This window comes from Schistosoma haematobium, chromosome ZW, assembly GCF_000699445.3.
Source record: "Schistosoma haematobium chromosome ZW, whole genome shotgun sequence".
Lineage (NCBI taxonomy): Eukaryota > Metazoa > Platyhelminthes > Trematoda > Strigeidida > Schistosomatidae > Schistosoma > Schistosoma haematobium.
Genome location: NC_067195.1, coordinates 47,408,207 through 47,417,015, shown reverse-complemented (window position 1 = coordinate 47,417,015; position 8,809 = coordinate 47,408,207).

The following is an 8,809-nucleotide window of genomic DNA, read 5'->3' as shown; positions in this document are numbered from 1 at the left end:
ATTGTCGACTTCATATTGAAACTTCAACCGCATCACCCATATGCAGCAAACCAAAACCCAAGATCGCCTGCGTAGATGGTATTATATTACTGAATTTACAATGCACTACAAACCAGTAGTGGACCCCAATAAAAGAATCTATTCAGGATGCAGCGATGCGCAAAGTTACTAATAATATGTCGGAAAAAATATTAACACTATAAACCGAAGTGAATGTCTATTAATAAAACAATGCGGTAACAAATAGCACTTGCAACGAAATGACATTAAATAACAAAATTATAACAATGTTATGAAATGAATATTACTTCTAAGCTCCCCTGCACGTGGTGGGAACGGCAGCGTGATACGAAATATAAATCCGATAGTGATTTTGAATAATAAATTGGGCCAAAATCCAGTCGTGGTGTAGAATGGCCTAAAAATATTTTATAACATTGTTATGATCTTTGATTACAATCCGGGGTCAATTAAGCAAAAAGTAAATGAGACGGACCACACGTCTTCAATGAATTTACACACATTTTGGGTGTCCATTACATCACTACAACAACCTACCATCCTGAAGTAAATAGACTAGTATAACGATTACACATGTAACTAAGAAGCTCGCTGATGGCACAGCCTAACGTAACCAGATGGTGAGAATACTTAACTCTGGAATCGTCCATAGATAGAAGTGACTGAGGACTTGAAGGTCAAACTGTCGAGAAACAATGCATTTTTGAATTTGATTTCAGTTCAGCCACACTATGTCTGATAACCTCCATCCTTCAAGTAACGAAAGTGATGCTATTTTGGTGGAAAAAAAATATATCATATCCAAAAATAACGAGTCATTACGAAAGAAAACTAATTGTACACACAAGAAAATTATACGGGATGTTACTTAAATTGTCAGGAATAAGCGTGTGCGAGTTTCTTTGGGTCCTGTAATTCACAATTATAAGCAGTTAGTAATTCCAACTATAATCCGAAACGTAAATCTAGATAAAACATGTCTTTAGTAATGATAGTAGTTTGGTGCATATGTGTTAATCCTGACAGTTTGTCTTCCATTGAAAGTCTAGCTTCTCCTTGACAATGTTCACTGATGTGACTGATACCACTTGTTCGGGTAGGCGTTTCAGTCATTGAGCACTTGATGAGAAAAACGTAACCTCGCTTTAAGTTTATTAGATCGCGGATTGTGAAACTCCTCGCTATGACGTCTGCGATTATTAGTGCTGGAGGGAGCAAAAAGATAAGGCATATTAACACCTAAATCGTAATTAAAGATACGAAATGCCAATATAAGGTCACCTCGCGTTTTGTGCGCTCATCGTGAGGGAGTTTAGAAAGACCCATCACTAATTTTGTTCCCACACGTTCAAATGAGTTAGTATCTTTAATCAGAAATGGGCCAGCTGCTTGGATACAGTACTTTAAGTGTGGTCTTACATAGGTAGGATTTAAAATCCGAAACATCTCGTCAAAGCATTTGAATGCTCGGCAAAGTAACCATAACTCATGAAACCCTTTAGCAGCTGCTGGATTGCAGTACGTAGTTGTTTTCAAGTCATGACTTATTATTACCCCTAAGTCTTTACGAACCTGCACGCATGAAAGAGATGTACGGTTAATAGTATACCGGTAACTATTACCGTGTCCGATGTGCATAAGCACACTGCTCCTAAAATTAACTTCTAAGCCATAACCTCGAGCCCACCTAACTAATTCGTCTAGGTCGACTTGAAGATCGAAATGATCAGACTCACTTCTTATTGTTCTCCAGATTTTTACATCATCTGCAAACAATAAGGTCGACGACTTAAGTAATGGCGGTAACTCATTGACGTGGAGAAGAAAAAGTAGGGGAATTAAAACGGTGTCTTGGGTTACACCACTTTTGACCGGCTTCCATTCGGATAGCGTCCCATCAACTCTCACTCTCTGTCTGCACACACATATGGAGTTTCCTATCCATTCCTGTACAGCACATGTCATCCCGAAGCTAGAGAGCTTCAGCATAAGACCTAAGTATGAAACCTTGTCAAACGCTTCGCCAAATTCTATGAATATCACATCGACAGACAGACTGTTATGTAGGGCTGTCACCCAATCTTCTCTCGCAATAAGTAACCTGGTCAAGCATGAATGCTCGTTTCAAAACTGGTGTTGCTCAGGAGTTAAAAGATTGTACAGATCTATGTGGCATAGTAACTTAACCCGAATTGTCTTTACAAATAACTTAATGATTGTACAGGTTAGACTGATAGGCCGGTAGTTATATATGACCTGTCTCTAACCATCTATAAATATAGGACTGACCCTAGCGTCTTTCCAATCTTTCGGGATATGTTGTTGAGCATCGCGAGTGGCATTGGAATAATGTCCGCAAGAGATGACAGAAGTTGTTGATGTAACCCACCAGGGCCCGGTACCTTACAAGGTTTGAGGTTAGTGATCAATGGGACAACAGTTTCCCCAGTCACATATGTAGTTCCTATGGCTGGTATCTCAGCGATGTGATTAGGACAAGTATTTTTAACAATAAATGTAGTCAACCAGTCAGTCAGCTACAACGTAGGACCAGGAACATATATGCATCGGGCCAAGTGGTCACATATCATTAGCACGAGATAAACACTAAATCCATAGTAGTTGCTTCAATGGTAGAAATATATAAAAGAAAGATTGTGTATAAGGACTAAGTACAAGAAGAAAGAATTAGTTCGTAGAAATAAAGGTATGGAGCAACAATTGGTTACGATAGTCACACGGACCCCAACCAAGTAGTCTGCATCTACCAACATGGCTCAGACCAGAAGTCAGTGACTTCATGCACTGATGCCACGTTTTGGTTCGGCCGCCTCTAACTTTCTTCCAACCATCCCCAACACTAGTCAGCAATGCGTGCCGTGTTAATCGGGGTTCAGGTATACGTAACACGTGACCTAATCATCTCAGTCTATGTAAATTCACAGCCTCACCAACTGATTTACCATCATTTCTTAATACCCTGAGTCTAACCTCACTATTACTTACCCGGTGATCCCGCCAGATGTGAGCAATATTTACAAGACATCTAAGATCAAATACTAGCAACTTACGAGTATCTTCTACCACGTTTCGCAGTCTTCACAAGGTTTATTTACTTCTGAGGTACGCCTTTCAATGACAGACACTGCCACAGAACTCGTCGATCAACAGAGTCAAATCCTGCTTTTAAGTCAAGAAAAACCACCATTGTCAGAAATCGATGAGCATGCCTGTGTTCTAGAACCTCACTCGCTGTGTACATGTGGTCGATGCAGACACTACCAGGTCTGAAGCCAGCCTGATTTTGCAGTTCATGAGTCTTCGTTAGGCGTTCGATTGTTATCGAAGCGAATATTTTATATGCTATATTAGTCAAAATAATGCCTCTATGGTTACGACAAGATGATCTTAACCCCTTGTTATATATTGGGACAATAAGTGGTTGAGATTAGTCGCATAGGATAACGTCCGATCCCCAGATTTCAGACAAAATAGCCTTTTGAACTTGGACCGACTTCAATGTTCTATTCACGCTGTCTGTGAATGGTGTGTAGTCCTATAGTAGCTGAAGGCCAGCTGAACTGCTCCATAAAGAGTTCCACTCATCGTTCTAAACGTTTGGATGGGAGGAGATAAGTGTCGTAGAGTGCACTTTGATAAAAAAAGACTGGCAAAATCTGAGATTTCGCTGGGTCTGGTTAGGCTAGTAAATCTGATTTTTTATGTAACAGTAATGGAGGAATACTATCACTCCAATTAATGTACGGAAACAGTCGTTTCGGACAAGTAAGGCTGTAGACAACATGAATGTTCACATTTGTGAGCAGTGCTGACCACCTTGAAAATTAACTAAGAATGGTCACACAAAAATCGATATGTGAAAATATTTCAAACATTAACAGAATAAATCAAGTCAAAATCGACCAAGTGTGCTTGGATACAATAAATGCACATAAGCAAAGTCAATACACACAAGAACAATATCACATTAACCGGGATAAATTCAATGAAAGTGGAAACAATAGTTTAGATGCGTAATTTACAGCAAAAACAATAAATTTAACTCAACGTAGAAAAACACCAATGTACCTCATAAATAGTACGCAAATGTAATGATAACACCATGACTCGTAAATATAGACAGCAAATATGTTATAATTCTGTTGTAGTAACAGTGGATAATTGAAAACAAGATATATATATGTTCCTGAGCGTAATCATGACGAGGTCTTCAAAAACTGAACGAAAAGTCAAAGGTCATAGTTCTTTCAAACAACAATTTTAATGTCAATTAGAATTAAGGTAATTGCATAAATTATGAAACTTATCAAAAGAAATGCAGACAATAGCAAAAGCTGACTAAAAAATGAGCCTTTCTTACTATTCTTACGCCATCGTAAGGATGCATGATATAGGATGAATCTCAAATGGTACTACGTTATCGCGAAGATTTACCAGTTAAAAAATTTTGATACCTACCTGAAAGAAATACATGAAGTGATAGGACTTCTGTCAGTGAAGATTCTTTCGATGGTATACGCACAGTGTATAAAAAGAACAACCGGATGACCCAACTCGAAAGTTTTATGTACATATGGATGCGTCCATGCAGAATGGTTTTTGACAAGGTAGCATGGGAAATACCCTTCCTTATCGCATATCTATTTGAAATACTAAGACAAGGAAAAAACACTGGTGCTGGAATGCTCAGTGAACTAGGTAGTTATGTAACAAACATAATTCACCGTAATTATGTCGTACAAGCATCAAACAATCTATTGTCCACAGACCTGCACTACACGGATTTTGGAGTTTGCCTCGGAATTTCTTCTAAATTTGAAGTGATCACCAACATACCCTATGGTTTCAGGTTTTTCACCAAAATCTCTTCAAACTTTGGGGAAAACCACAAATTTTCATATGAATTTGTGGAAATACCCGAAATTTCCCTAAAACTGGGAGATGAGTTGTAAATGCAGAGCATCGGGATCAGACAGTTGTCTTCAGAATGAAGATGATGATATTAACCACAATCCTCCCGAAGGGCGCGTACCTTCCAATTCAGCACTACAACCAGGACAAAGTAGACGACATCGGTCAGCTATGTATGCTTCGCCTCAATGAACTTGCGCTTCAGGTCTAAATATTGTCAATGCCAGTCCGGATTTTGGGTCTGCACAACCAGTAGTGAGCTAATGGTCACCTTTATTAAAACTGTGCACAGCTATCTTCTCACAGAAAGAAATGTTTCTGCAGATCCTTCGAGACGATCTTATCTTACCGACCTGTATCAAACTCGGAACCAGGAGTACTGAAAATAGAATATGACACAATAAAACTGACGTTCAATGGATTATGTAGATTAAAATATGATATGGTGACGTATATTCAATGATTTTTGTAAAGACAAAATAAAAACCGTATTTTCTCTCTAGTTTGTCACACTTTATATGTAACCACATTTTTATTCAATATCTGTTGTTTTTCTGTATTACTTGTTAATAACGATGATAATTGTTTCGATGAATAATATATGATTTTACTACGGCGTGGTTTGAAAATAAAAACCACTATCTACACCGTCTGTTCTTCTGCTTTATTGACCACGGTTTTTGATTGAAGACTATAATGGTGTTATTACATTCCTTTAGCCCTTCCTACACCACGTTGGAATCCTGGCACGGATTATTATATTATAATACTATTGGACGCGATCTTTCTCAATACGCCGTTGGTGCAATTACTTGCAGAGGAACCTTCGTTAATCGAGTGAACTTATTTGTGGTTGTTATTCTCACGAGGCAGCTTTCAAGTAACATTCAGTTCATAATAATTGTTATTTGTTTGTTTATTATACCCTTTGTCATTTTAACTATATTTCGTTACCTTGGTTTTATTAACAGACAGACACTTATGGTTTTTACTAATAATTTTCTTGGTATATTATTATCAAACTAGTGTATCGACATACCGTTTATAAGCTCCTTTTGTTGGGAATCACCACAATGACTCTCCCAAATGAAAACACGTGATATTAATAACAACTAAAATGAATACAGTCACTTCATTTACGCACTCAAGAATATTATATGATGGCATATTTACATCACAGTTGATATCAATTGTTATTAGAAGAGGTCGGTTTCTGAATCTTATTAAGTAGTCTTAACTAATAAAAAGGGGATGAATCAGAACATAAAAATTCGTTGGACGCAAGCTTTGTAATAGATATCTAACTTTATTCAAATTTCTATTGTATTCTGGTTTTGAAGAACAAAGTAGTTCTCATACACAAGGAGTTGTACTGATCCTGTCAAATGAAGCATGAAAATGCGCTTATGTAATGAGAATCTGAATCATTGAAGCATGTATCAGAAGAAGCAAGGGATTAAAATGGATATCATCCAGTGTTCTATATCTATTAATCATGGCCACGAAGATGACAAACAAAAGTTTTATGAGAGGCTGAAGTCAACGGTAAAGAAGTCCCCAGGAAAGGAACTACTCATGCTGATGTGAGACCTAGAAGCAACAGTCGAAGTGGATCAGATCGGCTATGAAGATATCATGAGATGAAATGAAATGAGGAGAATCACTAAGAGTGGTGGGAGATTTCAAATTAATATGTCTTCAACAAAATAGTTATTGAGGACACCATGATCCTCGACAAACGCACAGACAAATCTATATGAACCTCGCTGGACCACACTGCTGAGAACCAAACCGATCATAATCCCATCGCTGAAAGATTCACAAGGTCAGTAGAAGACATGAGAAGCAGGAGAAGAGCTGACATAGCTTCAGACCACCACTTGGTTATGATTAAGATGAAACTGGGATTAAGAAATGAGACATCTGGAAAAACAGCATGAAATAGGCATAATACAACTCTCCTACGAGATACTGGCAAACCCAACGAATTAAAGATAACTCCTAACAGCAGGTTCCAGGCTTTACACGGTTTACTGAACGAAAAGACTACTGTGAACGACAACTATGAAGAGATCAAAGAAGCAATGAACAGTCGAACGACGGCGAAAAAGGTATGAGCACAGGAGGAATGGGCAGAAACAAGCAAGCAAGTGTGGAGGAGCAATGGAGCCGACAAAGAGAAATACGCGGAAAAACGTAGTCACATTGTTTTTCGTCTGACATAACTTTAACTGGTCTTTCGTCCGAAAGGTGATATCTTACGAAGCACCTCATCGTCATACAATACGCTCGAATTCATAACGTCAGATACCCAGGCACGGACGAGAGTAGGGAGGATCTGTTCTCTCTCGAAACGCTTCCGTACGGTCATTCGTATAGCCACCGTTGGGGAAGTCCTATTCTGCCTTCTCATGGTGGTGCTGTTATTCACGAATTTTAGCGAACGAGAAGTGAATGTTCTCATTTTATCCGGGTTGGATGGTACGGAGGATCCACCTGAAAGAGTCCGAAGACCTTGATTTCAAACCATCGGTGCGCATGGGCTTCGGAATCCAGAAGGAATGAATGATACATGAACTTATCGTTGCCCATCATCTACCACGGGACTATATCTATCAACGTTTGTACACTGACTAGCGGATTGACCTCTAGGCCAAAAGCTCAGAGAGCAATTATTCAGGTTTCAATTATCATTCATGCGAATTATACTCAGAGCAATTTGTTAATACTCGTTTTTATTTGACATCAAACCATTCGTCCACTTCTTTATTTCCATTTGTTATATTACATTTATTCTTCAGCTTCTACAGTAACTCGCCTATGTTGGAGAAAATTTGCCATCTAAACGATCCCAAGTCACTGACTAGTCCAAAGTTGAATGCTTTCATCGATTACGAATTCTAAACCAGCAAAACTGGCCCCAATCAACGTCCGCGTACTAATGCGTATGGGATAACGGATAGGGTTGACTATCTCTTTGGAAAGTTTCAGCATCAATGTCTGTTTTCTGTCACATAACCATATTCAGGGCGTTAGTGAAGTACTACAAACTCACTCCCATCTGACGCTTCCAACATCTTGTTTCACATATGTTCTTCCGGGGATCTCGTGGAATCTTCCTCTGTTTTTGCTGGCGTTGGTGTCGCACTAAACGCTAGAGTTGAGGCAGTACAGACCGATTGGACCCATATCAACAGTTGGTTACGTGCTGTTAGCTCCATCAAAGTACGAAGAAATTGGTGTGAGGAACCATGTTTATACGTCGTCTCCGCCTATGCTCCTGCAGTTCGGGTGTCTAGACACAGAGGAGAGTCGTTTAGGTGACTGATGGGAACTTATTGGTCGCAGGTCGGGTGACGGTGAGTGTCCACTGCAACTGTGCGCAGACTAAGACCTGTTACTGGCTAGCACTAACTACGGGCACAGTCGTCAGCGATATGCTGCCTGGCGTCCTACTGCATCTCAAGCCTGGATTCAGATTGATCGCATCACGACCAGTGTCGTTGTGTATAATACCGCCGCTTTTTTGGAGTAACTAAACGGACTATTTAGTGGCCAACAAATTCATCATCCTAAACGGATTGACGTCAGAAAATTGGTTGCAGCTTCTGTCGAATCTAGATGTGGAACCGAGCTAGGTTCAAGACTAGCTGTTGTCCGACAGCAAAATATAAACAGGCATTGATAGCAATTATATGACGCCATGGAGACGGCGAATAAATTCGCTCCCAGCTTCGCGAAACGTCCTGCTTATGAGCACTGGGTTTTTTCAGGGTCCTTAAAACTCATTAGAACCCGTCGTCTACTCTAAATGACTGCAAGTTTGACCACAAACGAAGAAATGAATTTAGGCACG